Below are 19159 nucleotides of genomic sequence, written 5' to 3' on the forward strand. Positions count from 1 at the left end.
TCCTTGAAAACTATGCACACACAAACACATATACAGAATTTCACATCCTGTGGTGAGAGAACAGGATTCACTGTAATGCGGCTAGATCTTGAAGGTGAAGCATTATTGAAACGTGGTGAGACTATCAGTTAAAGATCTCACTGATGTATGATTGTTTTACGCTTATGAATGTGTTTAGCTGCAGTCCAGACTGATAATCTTGGAACTGTTAAGACGTCCCTTCAGCATAGGAAAGTCAAGAGTGAACTAAGGTATTTTCTGCAACCCTTGCTTTCTAAATGTCATTCACGATTGATCTAAGTGATGATGATATAAGTTTTCTCACTAAAATTTCTTACTAGCACCCATGTTGTAACCACCCTTATAATATAAAATTGTAGATATAAAAAGTGAATAAGTATAAAGACAGCATAAACAAAAATAAAAATTGAAATAGTGGTCTTTGCTTTCTCCATAACAAATCTCTGTGCTGTCAGATTGCATTTCCTACCTTTATGTCCCTTGTTTATGACTGCTGTTTCTCTCAGATTGTTTAAGACACGAGCCTAAGGAATGTATTTTTTATTTAGAATCAATTTTCTGTTTGCATTATTTAAGTCCTCCTCTGACCCATTCAAGTGACTAGCTGAATATCACCCAGGAATTATAGCATGTTAGTGAAGCACTGCGTACTGACCTTGTTTTATACCTATGTGCACCCTGCACAATAATGCACTTTTCTACAGCACTAACAGCTTGTAAGTCAAAACTCTAAGTATAACCCATGAGTAAAATGGCTTGGGCATGTATCCTTAATTCTTCCTTGCCACAAGAGGATGGAAGAAAAAAATGTGCATAGCTTGCTTTCAGGGTTTTTTTTTAGATCTGATATGGTTTGAATTTATGCACAGGTGAAACATTTGAACTTTGTGATTTTCTGAGTAATGTTTTTTATAAAAACAGTGTGTCCATTAATGGGAGAACCACTACGGGGCCTCACACCCTAGGTTATAATGAAATAGGCATTTTTTCAGTTTCTCCAAGTAACATATTTCTGAAATTTGCAAACTGCATAAACAAATTTTTACAGGGATTAATGCCATTAGTGAAAAGAAAATATTTATTTATTCCATCCAGAGACATTTAGCCACTCTAATACTCTGCAGATCAAAACTTTTTAAAGTATTTGAGTGCTACAGAAAGTTTCATCTTAAAACCAGAAAGGACCATTAAGTTATAAAATTTGACCTCTTTTATAATACAGGTACTGTAATTTAACCCAGTTATTCTTGTATTGAATGCAATAGCTTGTACTACTATGAAACAATACTTCCCTTCAGAGGAGGTGAAGAATATATTACTCTCAGTATCTGATCAATTATTGAAGTGTTATGCCATATTTCTGACTAGAATTACTCTTAATTTAAACTCTGGGTATTGGCTCTTATTACCCCTTTCTTAGCTAAATTAAAAAGTCTTTTGGTATTGATTATTTTCTCTCCATGAAAGCATGACTCTAGGAAATATTGAAAAATGTGCTTGGCTAAATTGCACTAAGAGTTTTAATACACTATAAACACGATTTAAGGATAATCTACACAAAATGCTTATGACTATTCAACAATTGCTTGCAGATATCTGACCAGTTAATTATGCGTAGTAATTTGGCTCATTTACTTACATAGCTGTATTTTAACCAGAAATATCAAGAGACAAAAGATTAAATCTGCTTCTTCTGACTGTTCAAATATTCATCTTTATTTGTGTGGAAGATTTTGGTATGGGATTCTATGAGCATAAAAATTGAGGATTTACAAAATGCAGAATGTGGTTAAAAACAGTACAAGAAGATTTGGGTTCACAAGGTCAAAGTGAAATTAAAACAGTGAAATGAATATGCATCAACATCAAAACATCTTTGATATTCATGATTTCTGTGGTCATCAGAAGATGAGTTGTAAGACTGTATCTATGCTTGAAAACTGGTTATATAAGTGGTTGAAAGAATTTGAGCCTAAATAATATATAAAATATTCTGAATTTTAGTTCAAATATTCATATTCACACAGAAGAAAAGAAATACTGAAGGGGATTTTCAATATAAGTTTCAGCTGACCATACACTATTTTTCTGATGCCTTTTAGGAAGTCATAAACAAGCTTTGACTGTGGTTATGTCCTGGGGTGAAACTCTAGCACAGTTTTCTTACTAAAATGTGCATATAGATACCGAGAACAAGTGTGTGTGTGTGTACACGTCTCTGTATGTGGTTCTGTTTAATTCCTATTCATATGTCTGTTTCCTCTCTCCCCATCTTGTGGCCAATATCTACCAAACAAAACAGGTCAGTAGAAATCTCAACATTAGTAACAACTCACAAATGTTATCAAAATTGAAATTCCTGACGTGAAAAGAAGAGAGAGGCTTTGCCAATGAATCTAATGGGAGACCCTCGGGAGAAAATGCATAGTGTGAGTTTTTTCTTGACTGGGCTTCAAATAATCCAGTAGGTGTAATGATGTTACACACGTTTCAGCAGTGAGAATTGTCAGCTTCAGTTAGCGCCTTGATATACTTGCATAAATTTCTACAGGAATCAAATCTATGGGACAACGCACCTAATTGATTTTACTGCTCAAAGAATAGACAGTTTTTCCTTGGAAATCCTTTTCACTCCTCATCTGAGTTTATGTCCTTAGGGTTTGATTACGTGGAAACAGCACTGGTTATTCCAGCATGAGGGATACTAGGTGAACTCCTTTACACTTTAGCCTCTATCTTGTAGAACGAGAGTGGTTTTTTCAGCATTTTTTTTTTCTTTTTCTTTCCAAGGCAGGAAAAGCTAAGATAGCAAAGAGATTATGTAGTGTGCAGTGTCTGGGGACTACAGATTCTGAGCTAGGAATCTCCTTTCAGTCGTGTTTTCCCTAGTGCTCATACAAGGAGTTACCCTGTGGAACAGTCCAGATTTGTTTTACAAATATGTGGTTTCTGGTTCCTGATTCACTCTGGCACTGACATATGCGGCAAAAGGTCTATACCTCACACCTGCTGCACTTACAAGACTTAGAATTAAACTCTTGTACTCACCTTGGAGAGAAGTAAGATAAAACACTGTTGTATGTCAGAGTAAAGAATTATTGATTACTGAATTTAGATGAATAAGAATGCTTTCATTACAGTTTTCTTAAATGCTTCTTGTTGTTGCTGGTGCTGGCTTTTAAACAGACTCTGCACATATTGAAATTGATTATCTTATTTAAATAGCTTGAGAGTTTGAACCCAAGTAAGGTTCTCCAGGAAAAAAAATGCTGCTTGTTTCTATAAATGACTACTGGCTCTCAGGACTTATAAAATTCTGCTGTCTAGATAAGGTACAAGCTAAACCTTGGTGTACTGAATTATTCATAACCAGTACTGTCTGGAATGGTTTCATGTTTACAAACCAGACATTTTAGAATTATCTCAAATCAGCAACCACATTTCTGTGTGCTACATATAATGAGGCAAAATTGGTGGTAGACTTTGATTAAGAGACCCCAAACTGACTGTGAATAGCAGAAGTGATTTGTTCAGTTGATTGGAGGAAGAAAGCCAATGCCTTTCTTCCAACCAGTCAGAAAATTACTACCAACATCACAGGAACAAACTACTGTTGAACTTACTGCTTGGGCCAGGATAAGATGTTCAGCAAAAAGATACCTGAAGCAGAGGCAGTCACTTGCTTTTAATTCAGACTTTTGTTTTTTCACTTTATAATCTTTAGTAGGAATGTGGTTTTTATCATTTGTTTCACTGTAAGGCTCTCATTGGCACTTCCAAATGAACATTTTTGTTTCTCAAGTAGTCGAAGAGCCATACTCCAAAATCAACTAACTATTTTCTTAAATCATTACCTTTTGCATGGAAACATACTGTTGTTCACTGGAGTAAGTACTGGAGGAAATTTCCCATCGAGAACAAAAATGGCATACAAAGATTTCCTATTATCCTGAGCCATATTCTGTCATTATTTCTTTTTATGCCCATTCCTTTCTGTCCATCTCCCAACTTTCACTTTTACATTTAAAATTTATGTGTAGAATATGATTACGTTACCCATAAAAAATATAATTTTCTTATTTTAAATTATATATGGTAATAATTTTTTTCCATATGTGTGAATAGATTGCATAAAAGCTTTTTTTCACTCCATTACAAAAACATAAACATAAATACATGCAAACTATAATACAGAGTTAAACCCTTTCAACTAATTTGGTTCTTCTGTATATAAAATAATAGAACATACCCAGCTTTTTAACCCAAATAAAGATGTAGATACTTCATAGATGCAATTCATAACAATAATGTAAGCAACTTATTTTACAGTGACCACAGACAACTAAAAAGGAGATGGAAAAAATTAAATGAAATACATTTTGGTAGGTTTCTCTTTTTGTTACCGTCTATGATGTAGAAAGTTCACTGAAAGGAAGTGAGGGCAGTGGGAGGATTTCACATAAGATGAAACACATGATTTGATGAACAGGTTTAGAGAAATCATTTCATATAATATGAATGTGTAAGAAACAAAGCCTACAAGTTTATGAGGAAAGAACAGTCCTGACTGATAAAGGAAAAAGTAACTTTAGTATTGGTAAGAGGAATGTAAAAGGAAGCTACAAATCTGTAGTGATCAGCGTATAAAACAATACATTTAAATATGAAGAAAATAAGTTGTAAATTTCTAAGGCTTTTGTTGGTTGTTTTGGTTATGGTTTTTTTATTTGTTGCTTTTGGGGTTTTTTTTGGCAGTGTTGTAGTCATTAATCCTTTCAGAGCATTACTTTTACCTGCTTTTGAAATGAAAAACAGAGATCCCTATTCCTACTGACAAGAGTCTACTATATTCTTAGGGATAAATTTGTGGAATGGCATCAAGAAAATAGAAGGAAAGACCTTTCAAACAGTGCTGTGGATATTTTTACTTTCTCCTTTATATTTGGAATCTGGCATAAAAGACTTTTTTTCCTCTAACCAGCGTCCTGTCAGCAGGATATCCATACTCTGTGTGATACCTAGATGTTATGAAAGTACCCACTGCCATGAAAGTATCTGACATCACACACTTGAAAATACATAGTTTAAACCACTGGAAGATTAGCACGCACATTAAGAAAATTTATGAGTGACCAAAATGTCAATTGAAGTCCAAAAATGTAAAGTAATTATTTTATGAGTAGAATACAATTATCTCCCTGCTTCCTACCCCCTGCCTCTGCCTATCATGAAAGTCCTGCTGTAATAGAAAACTGCTTCAGAAACACTGTCAAAGAGGCTCTACATTTGTCAGTTTAGCCCCATCCTAGCCAATTTCATCAGCTAAAATTGAGCAATTGGGTTCCCAATTCTCTTCACTCCTAGCCCCAGGGAAAGAGAAAATGAGAGGAAAAGACCTGCAGGTTGGAAATTAAAACTAAAGCAGCTTTAATGAAATAATAATAATAATAATGCTATTAATAAGAAAATAATGAAATAAATACAAATAGATGAATTGTGCCACCAACCCTCGATGACTATATGTCACCACAAATGCTGCAGAGCAGGTATAGGGAAGGGGTGAGCAGCAGGAGAGCGCTGGGCTCAGAAACTGGGTAAAGGTACGTATGGATTCAGGATCCAGGGAAACCAGACAGATGAGGTCCTCACTGGGTGTCAGCCATCAAAGAAGAGAAATTGACCATCATGAGCCCTCAGTTTTATTCTCAGTATGATATATATGGGACGGAATACTCTGTTTGTTATCTTGGGGTCACCTGTCCCGTCCACCCATCCCTGCAAGTGCAACATTTTTGCCTCTGACTTACAGCACTACACTAGCTTGACGATGACCTTGGTTACTATAGGAATAAGTATAAGCAATGGCCTTACTACATACCAATGCCCTGTGTTATCACTGCTAGAGAGAAACACTGACAAACAGAAAGATAACTTTCAGAAAAAGAAGTTACTTAGACAAGACTTATCTGAAATTAGAAACCAGCTATTTTAGCTCAAACCAGAATACCTCTATACCAGTCTAGCTTTCTCTTTCAGGTTACCTTTTCTATTCTGGTTTACACTTTTATAGATGAGAAAGTAATGTTTTTGTTATTTGCTTTCTTGCTTTTTCCTCATGACCAAGAAGGCCAATGGTGTCCTGTAGTGCATTAAAAACAGTGTGGACATTAGGTCTAGGGAAGTTATCTTCCCCCTCTACTTTGCCCTACTGAGGCCCCATCTGGAGTATTGTATCCAGTTCTGGGCTCCTCAGCTCAAGGAAGACAAGGAATTCCTGGAAAGACCACAAAGATAGTTAGGGAACTAGGGCATCTCTCTTCTGAGGAAAGGCTGAGAGACCCAGGTCTGTTTAGACTGGAGAAGACTGAAAACGGAACTTATCAAGGCTTATAAATGTCTAAAGGGTGAGTGCCAAGAGGTTGAGGCCAGTGCCCAGCAACAACACAAGGGGCAACAGGAGCAAACTGGAACATAGGAAGTTCCATCTTAACATGAGGAAAAAATTCTTTACTGTGGGGGTCACGGAGTATTAAGACGTTTTCTTTTCAGTTTGCTTATGCCTCTTTCAAGCCCTTCCATCTAGCTTATGTCTTCTCTGAGCTTCCAGCCAAGCTGTTATCCATTATTCACCAAGTCATCCTTCCTATGCCAATTTTTTTTTAATTACCTCATATTTCCATGACCTGCATAAATGACAGTTATATTGATAATGTATTATCCAAAGCAAAACATTGTCAATGCAAAATGAAATGGAAGGAAATGTCATATCTAAGGAATAAAACTTTTTGAAGTTAAGCTTCTAACCCTTTGTAAAATACCAGCAGCAATTAACTGTTCAACATTGCTCCATGAATACCTCTGAAAGGACACTTTATTTCATGACTTTGTTTCAATTCTTCTTAAAAAGGGACAAACATTATTATACCTCAAGATAGCAGCTGCAAAAGTAATAAAATTTTGGACTTTTCGCAGCCATTGATACTAATATTACCAGATAATGCAATGAGTTTTTGTTACAACATGGATTTCTATACACAAAATATTATCCTATGTTTCGCTTTAATTTGTGAATGCCATTTGATATTAGTTTGTTATTTTTATTACTTGATTTACTATATTACTTACCTCTGTATGATGATATTTTGTCACTATGAATGAATAATGAATAATACAAATGACAATATTTCAGTATACAAAGTTTGCCATAACCATTTTCCAAACAGGTATGCATAGTTTTTATGTGCACTTTCATCCATCAACACCTACAAAATGGATTTTTTTCAACTCTGTGGAAATACAACGGAACCATATACTCGACAATATGAAAAATTACACCTAACTAACTTTCTTGGGCTTAAGCATATTTAAATTCAATTCAGTTCAATTAAAATGAATTGAAATGGGGCGGAATAAAATTATGAAAACTCCTAGGCACATCAAGTTCTTTCCTCTCTATTTTTATTCAGTTGTTTGCTCGTTTGGGTCTTTAAAACTCTTAGGCAGCCAGAGACAAAGAGCACATTTTAGGTAACAAGAAAGAATAAAGTGTAAAAACATATCTTGACTTGATATCTCTAAAATGATTCCTGACAAAAGCAAGTTTCCTGCATATATAATATGTTTTTGTTTAAAGATCACCTTTGATATTAACCGAGATTTTAACTTACTCTGTGTGTGTGTTTTTAGTGTGGCATCATTGTATTTTCATGAAAGACACAGATTCCTGTTTCAGAAGAGGTCATAGATTTGAAGTTAAGATACAGAGACTAATAAATTGATCAAGGGTTTCCATAATTTATGGTGTTGGGTATAAGTCCAGGCAGAAATTTTTTTTATTGAGTTTGAAAAAATCCCAAACCAAAACCCAAACCAAACCAACAAGATTTGTTTTCATACAGAAGAAAAATAAATTACAAAATCTCATCATTTTTCATTAAATCAAATTTTGGACTTCTAACCAGGAATAGAATGACATATTGTGATTGATAATAACTGACAAGAGACTTGAGATGTGCTTCAAATCTAGAGTAGAGGCCATATATCATGAATATGGAATTTTTTATAATTTCTGCCAAATTTAAGTGAATGAATAAACATAAAGGTCCTGTCATAAACTGGCATTGATTAGTAGAGTACCAATGAACTTAATAACACATTTTTCTGGTTTAACCCATCTGAAGACCTAGCCAAGGATTTTACATATTGCAAGTATGTTGAAGTGCTTTGCTGAATTTCTTTATTTTAGCACAGTTTCTTAAAATTATAGTCATCACAAAGAAATGGAAATTCACTCAATTTCATCCAGAACTGCAATTAGAAGGCACAATTACATGCTTGCTGTTTACAAAATCATATCTTCAGAGATGTAATTTTAATATTAAAATATAAAATTAAAGAAATGTTCAGTTCTGTTATCAAAGGTATGACCACAGCATGCTGAATCGTTGCCATATACTTCCATAAATCCAGAATTATAAGTTCAGAAATCTACTCCAGTTATCAGTTGATAAGTAGATATTTCAAATAATATCTTCTGTAATTGTTATGTACTCTATATAGCACTGAGCTCCTCTACACAGAATACGTGCAGTGCTGCTGTATAGTATTGAGGTGAAATTTTTATCGGCTAAATGGGAAGGAGATATTAAAAAGAATCAATGTTTCAGTTACCTAGTGGAAACTTACTTTTTAGTAGTCTTGTTACGTGTATGGGAACACATGTGTGTATGGGAAAGGTATATAGAGGGTAAAGTCATCATAAAGAAAGTTTTGGGAGGGGAAGTATCTCCTATCAGCTTCCCCCACATCAGCTCAGACGAATATAGTAAGAACTGAATTTCTGAGATTTCTTCCAAAGCCTTCTCTATTTTCAGGCATAGTTGTCCTCTTTGCAATTAAAAAACAGACACTGTAAAAACACAAGGCCAGGGGAAACCTTGAAGTTCATCTGTATTATCCTGTCCATAATTTCTTTTTCATTTACTTTCCACTTTCTTTAAACAGCAAGCATTTACCCTCTGCAGTGTTCTAAATCTGCTCATTAGTCTCTTGTCTTCTGAAAGCAATGCATTTCTTTCTTGCCCAAAGTCCTTACTTACATGTCTGTCTTCAGAAAATATAACCTGCTTTTCCAACTTGATTTTTTTAATATCTTAATAGAATATTAATGATGGAAGACTGTTATATACACAATACAACTTAGAAAGCTAGTCACGCTATGATCAACAAGTTAGCCACCTGCAGAAAGTGTACATCCTCTGAACCCTCCCTGAATCCTTCTGTGGAAATTCTTATTTTTGTCTTCTGACTCCAGACAGCAACTGGCTAATTTATATTCCTCAAATAGATGTTAAATGTCAAATGTTAAAAGAAAAACACTAAGGGAAGAGTGAAAAACAGTGCTCCTTTCAGCAGAACGCCAAATAAAGTCTTTCAGAAAAAGAATATGGATGAAGGTATTCCCTATACTGTAACAGGCATTCATCCTTAATCCCTAATACCGCAGTCTCTATGGTAAAGAAACAAAAGCATCAAATGTAGTAAAGAAATCAGCATATGATAATTTTCAGTTCAATAATTCAAGAAAATAATATCCCAAGGGCCAATACCTAAAAATGAGTGCAGAATATGTACTAACTCTTAAAGTAAGTCTAAAATCAAGTAGAAGGGTTTTGGTGAAGTTTTCTAATTTTTTTTTTTCTATAATGATTCCTGTGTATTCATTGAACATTCATTTGCTTATATCAAGAAAAGGAAACAGAGGCTGTTTCTTACTTCTGAGGACAAGAATGAGGAAAGAGTGCATATAACACTTCTTTGAGAAAAGGAAAACCTCTCTCTGTAAGAGATGTTACAGATCATTGCCTACTGTCTCCATACGCCTATTTCTATTAAAAGAATTTGAAAAATTATATTAACTAGTAATTCAAGCACACTGCCTGTTATCAGACCCTTTGGGTATGGTAATGATTGCTTGTCTAAAACATTGATTGGTGTCTTTCTTCTTGACCCTCTTCTAGATCCTGCTCACAAGGGCAGCTTCTGGACCGTCATCATTTAGAGTTTGTTACAAAATCCACTTGAACCCCTTGAGTTGAAGGATTCTCCTTATTAATTCCTTGCCAAGGAAAATATTTAAATAACTTTTGACCACCAGAAACACTTTTTCAATGAGGTAGCTGTCAGAGATACATAAACTGACAACTTCTACTTGCCTGTGCCTCATATTGAGATTGACTCCTTGCTGCCTGCAAATTGACATTGACATTGTTAAAATTGAACAATCAAGAAATCTCTATGCCTGCAGAAGCTTTCCAGTACCTTTTGTTTCTAATGAGTACTGGGAATAAAGATGCAGGGAAAAGAATAAGGAATCAACAAAAAGTTCTGTAGATGCAAGATCTGTTTTCAGATTGTTTTTTGCCCGTGCATTTAGCAGAGGGGGACAGTGTCTCCAGTCTTTACAGTGTCTTTTTTCCTGTGGTTTAAGTATTGCATCTCATCTCTCTTTTTTCTCTGGGAAGAAAGATATTCATATATTAAAGTTCTGCCATATAGTCATCCGCAAAAATAATAGGCAAACCCTTTTACAGTAACATTTTGTCGGTTTTGCAGATTTCAAATCAGTCCCATTTGTAAATAACGACTTTTTCCTAAACTTCAGCTGTGAATAGAATAGAACAAGATGTTATCTCAAGTTACCTCTAGCTAGTCTACACAACGGGCTGTAAACCAAAACTATGTAATTTCAGAATGCTGAAACTAGCCAGTCAAGCTTTGTCGTGTCTTCTTAACCTCATGCCACAGTAAGTACAGGCTTAAGCCAAAAATGTGTGCTTGCGATTCAGACAGAAAGAGAAATTTTAATTATTTTTAAGCGAAAATGTTTTCTTGTCTAGCACAATATACAGATTTCTATCTAGATACCTATCCTTATGACTTATGTGTATTTAGTTATTTTGTTCTAGAAATCAGATATTCTAAACACATAATTTGTGATTTAATTAAAAAATTAGTGAACACTGTAAAGATAACCTTCACCTTCTTCATATGCAAAGAATTATCTCTTTATAATTGCACTTTTTAAACAGAACATTATGAGTCGGTTGCCACAGATCACAGAAATTGATTTGCTGCAAATATGTTACCTTGCATTTTTTTCAATTTTGAACTTAGATTATTCGTTGTTGTTTCAACATCAATAGAAACATAAGAGAAACAAGAGAGAGTGTAGAGACAGACTGTAGGAGGAGAGGTTGCTGGATCTGTGTGGCAAAACTGCTGAAATATCAGGTGGTGATCAAAAACAAAGTGGAAACTATGGAAATGAAACAACAATGGGCTTTGAGTGATTTCAGTTCCTTGAATGAGATAAGAGTAAAAAAAGTAGCTTTTGTGTCAAGCTGGAGAGCATCGGGTTTCTGAAGATCTTTTGAAAAAATTAAAATCTTCAGGCAACCAAAATGCGGATGGTAAACACAGTTTAGACTCACATCACCAGAAGATCCTTGGTCATGAGAGAGAGATGGCTGATATACTGAACCAATTTATATGGAAAAAGTATTCCTTGAGGCTGTTAGAGTACAATTTGAACTAGACACCGTGCGAAGTATTGTTTATTCCAGAGATAATAGTTCATATAAGAATAATATAATGACTCTATAATGTCTCTGTAACTCTAAGGAGGAAAGCGCCCAGGGGAAGATGGACCCAGTGGTCTTACCTACAAACAAAAGAGGAAAAAAATTGTACTAAAAAAGATTTCTGTATGAAGGTAAGAACTGAAAATCCATGTATGTCTCACTGTCATTATTTATTTTTGAAGAGTCTAAGAAAAAATAAGTCACAGTAGGAGACTATTATCTGTGTTGCACACAGAAGTTTTGTTTGTAAGTCTGGGAATTATGGTATGTAACTATTCATTTCTGTTTTAGAATACCTGCTTTACTGTAACGCAGACAACTGCATGATATTTATGGAAATAAACACAAGAGAATACATCTACCCTTTCTCTCACACAGTAGGAGTAGGCAAAGCATAGAAAGTCAAGCAGAACATTATTTAAAGGTAGTAAGGCAGGTGCATGGGTTTTCAAATACTTTAATGTACTGGAACTCTACAGCGAAAGGTTGAATTTTCTTATTGTGATTTTTTTCTATTTTTACAATAGTAACAGAGAGAGAAAAAATAGAAAAGAAAATTTGATAAATCAGTGGTTTCACCATGCAAGAAAAATAGTCTTATTCAAGAAAGAAAACTCCTTCTACCATTATAAGAAAACTGACAAGTCTACCCTGATTTTGATTTCATTTTCAAGTACTCTTTTCATTGCATATTTTTTTCATGTAGGAGTTATGTTTCTTATTCAAATAAAATATGTTGAAAAATTAAAAATTCAAATAACCCATTTTACCAGTTACATTACCAATAAAGTAAGTAAACAAAATCACAAAGAAGTCTGATATTTAGCTTGCTTAGGAAAAATACTCCAGGTGGCTCTAGAAAATTTGGATTATATCTGAGTTCTAAGGATGCTCACATGACCTTGTAGCCCCGCTGGATAGATAGTACAGAGATGTAATTCAGTAAGAAGAGATGTGGTCAATGGCTCAATGCCCAAGTAGAGACTGGTAACAAGTGGCGTTCCTCAAGGGTTCATACTGGGACCCATCTTGCTTAATGTCTTCGTCATAAGCATGGGCAGTGGGCTTGAGTGCGCTCTCAGTGAGTTTGAAGATGACACCAAGCTGTGTGGCACAGTTGACACACTGGAGGGAAGGGGTGCCATCCAGAGGGACCTTGACAGGCTTGAGAGGTGGGCCTGTGTGAACCGCATGAAGTTCAACAAGGACAAGCGCCAGATCCTGCACCTGGGTCATGGCAATCCAAAGTAGAGTTAGAGGCTGGGTTTAGAATGGATTGAGAGTAGCCTTGAAGAGAAGGACTCAAGGGTGCTGGTGTGTGAGAAGTTCAACATGAGCCACAAATGTGTGCTTGCAACTCAGAAATCCAACCATATCCTGGGCTGCATCAAAAGAAGGATAACTAACAGATTGAGGGAGGTGATTCTGCCCCTCTACTCCGCTCTCACCTGGAGTGCTGTATTCAGTTTTGGAATACTCAGCACAGGAAGGACATGGATCTGGTTGAGCGAGTCCAGAATAAGCAATGAAGATGATGAGAGGGCTGGAAAACCTCCCATACAAGTAAGACTGAGAGAGTTGGGCTTGTTAAGCATAGAGAAGAGAAGGCTCCACAGGGATCTTATAGCAGACTTCCAGTACTTAAAGGGGGCCTCCGGGAAAGTTGGGGAGGTGCTGTTTATCAGACAGGGCAGTGACAGGAGGAGGGGTAACTGTTTTAAGCTGAAGTTAGATGACATATTAGGAAGATGTTTTTTCACTCTGAGGGAGGTGAGGCACTAGGACAGGTTGCCCAGAGAAGTTGTGAATGCTCCATCCCTGGAGGTGTTCAAGACTAAGTTCGATGAGGGTGTGAACAACCTGATCTAGTGAAAGTGTCCCTGCCTGTGGCAGGATGGGTGGAACTATTCGATCTTTAAGGACCCTTCCAATGCAAACCATCCTATCATTCTATAATTCAAGAAGAATTCAGATTGTGGGTGAGATACTGGCCAGCTACTGAAAGTTTATGACTTTGTATAGTGACCCATAAGTTTATGGTTTCACTTTAGAGTACAGTGACAACTTGGGTAAGAACCTCCATTTTTCGGTAGTTCTACTTATTAAAAAGATGAAAAGTAAAAATAAAATAATCTCATTTCTCTTCTTTTTCTGATCACTTTAGCTAATATTTGAGCAAGTTATCACTATCACTACAGATGTTTATGATAGTTATGACAAATAGATTCTGATTTTGTGTAAGGTTTGCAGTATATTTTGTTACAGTAGTGAAAACAATACTGAGTGAAAACTCATTGAAACCTCAAAGAAATAAATAGGGATGGAGAGATGGATAGGAAGAAAGACAATTCCAAATAGTTCTTGATTCTAGACAGAGTTAGATCTTGTTTTGAATGAAAGGGAAAATGTGGCTTTTACATTATAAAGGAACAGTATCTTCTATAACTGTTTCAATTTGACATATTCTTAATTTGCTGTATCACATGATGTATCAACTATTTTCTACTGAACCTGGTAGCATTCTTGGAAAAGGAGAAGTGATACAGGGAGAACACTATGATGTTAAATTTCTGTCATTCAGCTCTACAATAAAACTCATGAGACAATTCTTCTGACACAAAATCCTGTCAAAATAAGACTCCTGAATAAATAACATGAAGTCTGTTCTGTGAAATCTAGCCCAGGAAGAAATAAAATTCCCAATAACTTCAATTTACTTTTTGATTGCCTTGAGCAGTCATGATGTCCAGATGACCATACAGATGGCCACTGCATTGGCAGAAATTAAAAAGAATACTTGTAAAAATTAATCTCAAAACTGTCTCATAAAGAAAATTGCAGTCAATTGGGTAAGGTCATTAGCCTGCTAAATAAGTCAGAAAAAAGTATCCTTTGTTAAGTTTAACCAATTAACGGTTGACAGTAAAAAATGCACTGTTTCAAACTTTTTTCCCCCTAGTTTATTACATTCATTGTAAGTAAAACAATAAATTATAAAAACAGATCTGTTCACACTTGGAGTTTATAGTTCTTACCATAAAATATGTATTTCACAACTCACCCGAGGAGCCACAAAACTCATATAACTTCATGGAAATTAGGCTAATATACATCAGACTTTCATAAGCTGTGAATTTCAGAGTGCCAATGACAGCTAAGGTTCAAAACCAACACCTGGTGCTGTGCCATGACCCACCTGGGGAACAAGGTTGTCCCACCGCCCCAGGGCCTAAGTAATCGAACCTGAACCCTCCCAGACAAATCACTGTCTAATCTGTAGACAAAGTCTGTTATTGTTCCTTGCTTCAATCTTTTCCTCTATAATGTGTTTTATCTTCCTCCACTGGATTTTAGTATGTCTGTGCCAAGGTGTCCTCCGTGGATGCTACAGGGGGAGCACTCATGAGGAGAGGGCAGAGGTGCCCTGTGAGGAACATAGCTGATTCCAGCCGCTCCAACCAACCCACCAAGGACACAGCTGAGCCCATCAGCCATAGCTCTGAAAAATATGCCTCTGGAAAAATAGAATTAAAAAATGGCAAAACCACCACAAAGCAGTGTGAGGGGGAAATATATTTTAAAAAAAGAAAAGCTATGTCAGAAACTTTCCTGTAGACACCAGAGTGAGTGAATATGGAATAACACTGAAGAAGAGATTCTCCTGCAGCCTGTGGAGAGGACAATGGTAGAGCAGACACCCTTACTGCAGCGTATGGAGAACCCCATACTAGAGCAAGTGGGTATTCCCTGAAGGAATTGCAGCCCATGGAGGAGCAAGGGAAAACTGTGAGGAGAAGGGACAGTTACAGACTGACTGCAACCCACATTCCTCATTGCCCCATGCAGCTCAGGGCAGAGAGGTAGACACAGATTAAAGAGTGACTTTGAGTCTGGGAAAGGGGTGTGATTGTTGAGGCAAGGTGTTGTATTTGACTTTCACAATCCAAACCCATTTTAATTCCAATAAAATAAATTTTCTCAAAGTCTAAACTGTTTGTCCCATTATGGCAATTAATAAGGGATTTCCCTTTTTTTATCTTGACATACAAGTCTTTCAGTCTTATTTTATTCTCCCTCTCCCATTGAGGAGGGGGAGTGCACGGTTGTGGATGTCTGTCATCCTGTCAAGGGCCACTGTCCATAGCATAAATGATCAGAAAAGTGGGAGAAAAAAAGAAAAAAAAAAAAACTTCAACACTTAAATGTCAGAAGAAAAAAATAGTGTTTGATACTTAGATAATGTCCTTATAATATATAGTTTGACAGTTAAGTACATTTTAGGAAGTGTTTAAGAGAAGAAATATATGATATCATTCTGTTCCTCGCTGATAATGTCAATTTGTTAAAGGTAGACTATGACTTCTGCTACATCTCCATCATTCCATACTCCTGATATTACACATTAGTGCTAAAAGGACCAACATACATAATTTGGCATTGATCTGTGAGGGAAGACTTGTTAAGAATGTTACTTTGCTGTCCAAATCTATGCTGTTGTGGAGCAAAGTTTTTGAAGGCAGATGAACAAATTTTATATGGAAATCAAGGATTTCAGTGACTAGGTAACTATCCTATACCTTCCACACACAAACCCAACTTTTACAGCAGAACTGGAATTTGGAAGAGCAAAAAAAAATCATTCCGATTAAATGTAAATATTAGGTTTTGAATAGCAAAAAATAATTAGAAACTGCTTTTTTTTTTTTTCTTTTCAGGATAAAGGCTTACCCTTGAGGCATTTTCCTTTTTATTTGATATTTTAATATTAAACATCATCCAGAAGACAAGATTTTATTCCCAAGCCATCATAGCCAAGTTTCACAAAGAAAAACATTTGTTCAATTTCAAACAACATTGTCAGAAACTGAAGGTTATGTAAGAATAAAACAAATGGCCCTTGTGAAAAGTTCTGTTTTATATGCACAGGTAAATATTTACCTACAATTTACACTTGTACCAGTGCAGGATTCAGGGCTATATTGGTCTTATAGAAATGGCTTTAGGTTTCAAAAATTGGTGTTCAAATTTTCTTTGTTTGGGACTTTAATTATATTTTTCAGATCAGTATTTTATTCTAGTCTATTTAGGATTTTGAACTGCGCACATCATTAATCACCTGAACTTGGTCCCCAAAGCCAACAGTGCTTGGAGTTTCCTAAATCATTACATGTAGCTGTGAAACTACTAGAGCTTTGCTTTAATGAGGTACATTTCTTGTTCTAACAAACCTCAGTGACAATTCTCATTTCAGTCTTGTGAAAGGAGAAGAAACACAGTGCAGCTGAAGATTTTTGTTTTCTAATTTTCCGTCTACTCCATTCCTTATTACAAGTTTGCAATGGTAAAATGCACTTTTTTAAATTTTACTGCATTGCAACATAAGGCCCAGAGACAGTTACTCAGTAATCAGAAGCCAAGGCTGTATGCTCAGTTAGAAAAAATTGGTGTAACTCTGGTGGCTTTACTGGACTAGTATAATTTCATATTAGATAGGAAACGTCAGCAATAGCCGCTAAATTAGAATACACAGTAGAGTCTAGTCAAAGCATCACTGACCTGTTTCCTCTTAAAAATCTACAGACTGAAAACAAGTATTTAAGGTTAAAAAGGATAATTTTAATATGGTAGTTTCCATGAATGGAAGTCATTAGACATACACAATTTATAATGACATTATCAAAATCTCTTCAATAAAGAAATAATGCAGACCATTACAGTGAATTAACACACTTGAATAAGAAATGTGCTGCCGCCTGCTGCACAGGACAACAGTTGGATTTGGCTGTATGTGTCAATTCAAATCACAGTTCCTAAAAGCATTCACTCTGTTCATATGAGCAGAGCAGACAAAGAAGTCTTCTTGGAGAAGATATTTACCCTAAGGATAAATGGAGCTAGAGATTAAGACAGTGATGTGCAGGATATCACTGAGCAGATGCTAGGTGATGTCAGGAATTAGGGATGCTCATGGCAGAAATGCCTACTGCCAGCTCAACCACCCTAATCATTGTGAGACAGGGTGCCAGAACTGTGAGTTAATGTAAACAGGGGTAATCAGGAGTGAGAGGGAGAAATGTTTGGCTGTGGTTGGATGTATTGAAATGGGTGTTTAGGAATGACTGATTTAGAGCAGCAAGAAACGACTGAAAGTCACTGAGAATTTTCAAAAATGCTCTATATTAAAAAGTCAGAGGTCTGGATTCTTGGAACCACTGTGACAAAAGAATTTAGAAAGTGATCCTTCATTGGTTTATGAAGGTCTGTAATACGACGCGCTACCAATGACTGTATTTTTTCTCAAGCCATATCTGCCAAATCTCATCTTTAATATAAAGACAAGCCTGCTTATACTGGTATTTGTTTTTACAGGTTAACTATTCCTGCTTCAATTTGCACTTCAATTTGAGATAAAAGTCCTTTGTGATTTATTTGTTACAAACAGCCACACGTAAATCACTCAATAATAAAACACTGAAGATGCATCTTGAGACCAAAGTCTGCATGGCTGAAATTTGCTGAAGAACTTGAAATCCAGGTTTAGACCCTGGATGTTTTATGAACCATGATCACCTGTGGGATTTAAGACATATACATCAGGAGACTCTCAGCTGATTTCCCCTATACAATTCCATGAGGTTACACCTTTTTCCTTTCATTTGCAATGCAGCACTGAGCTTATTTGTGGGTCTGCAGAGAGAGGTGCCATTGCACTGTGAATCCCACTGCGAGAGAGCACCTACACGCAGTATTCCATGCCCTATATCCTGTCAGTTTCAACTCAGTAATCAGAACCATCTGCAGCTGTTTGACATTTCCTACAGTGCCTAAAACATTTCCACTGTGCTGATGTATATTCCTTTCTGCATCTCCAATAGTGGAATTTAGGTCTAGCTTTAGATGTCTATATGTTGATATCTGCATGTACAGTAGATATCTGGATGCCTAATATCAGCCAGCATGAAAGTGATTTAGCTCCTCAGCAAACAGGTGCCAGCACTGGTCAGCCAAGTGCTTAAGCATCATCTAAGCACTGTTTAAATATCTTGATCATTAACCAAATCCTGATGCTGGATTTAGGTACATGAGAAGCCAAGTAAGCCTGAGACCCAATTGATGTCAACAGGAAAATAAAATAAAGAATAAAGAACAGGGATAAACTAAATTTTCAACTAGTTCTTCCTCTGAGGAAGCTGTCGATAATCAAATATATACTATGTAGACCAAACTGAGTAGGGAGAGCATTTTTAGATATTTTTCAGGAAGTCTCAGCAGGTCTAATTTTAAAAGGGCAGGTCAGACGGTAATGGTACAGCTAAGCTTTTATTTCCTTCATAAGAAGGTTAATACAGTTTTAAAAGGGAAGAAAAGAAAGAACATGCTGTAATCTTTTATCCTTGTCTTTAATCTGACACTAACAAAAACCGAGGAAATTCAGCCTGCCACCTCCTCTCACATCACAACACACTGCTGTGTGCCTGGAGTTCCCAGAAAGCAGT

The 19159-nt window shown here is 36.0% G+C and overlaps 1 long non-coding RNA gene across 3 annotated transcripts in view; it reads right to left on the reverse strand.

Moving 5' to 3' along the window:
• LOC128850909 (uncharacterized) overlaps positions 1-19159 on the reverse strand; it is a 373443-nt gene that overhangs the window by 221786 nt on the left and 132498 nt on the right. The gene's annotated exons all lie outside the window — the stretch shown is intronic.

The sequence above is a fragment of the Cuculus canorus genome, chromosome 1, assembly GCF_017976375.1.
Source record: "Cuculus canorus isolate bCucCan1 chromosome 1, bCucCan1.pri, whole genome shotgun sequence".
Taxonomy (NCBI): Eukaryota; Metazoa; Chordata; class Aves; order Cuculiformes; family Cuculidae; genus Cuculus; species Cuculus canorus.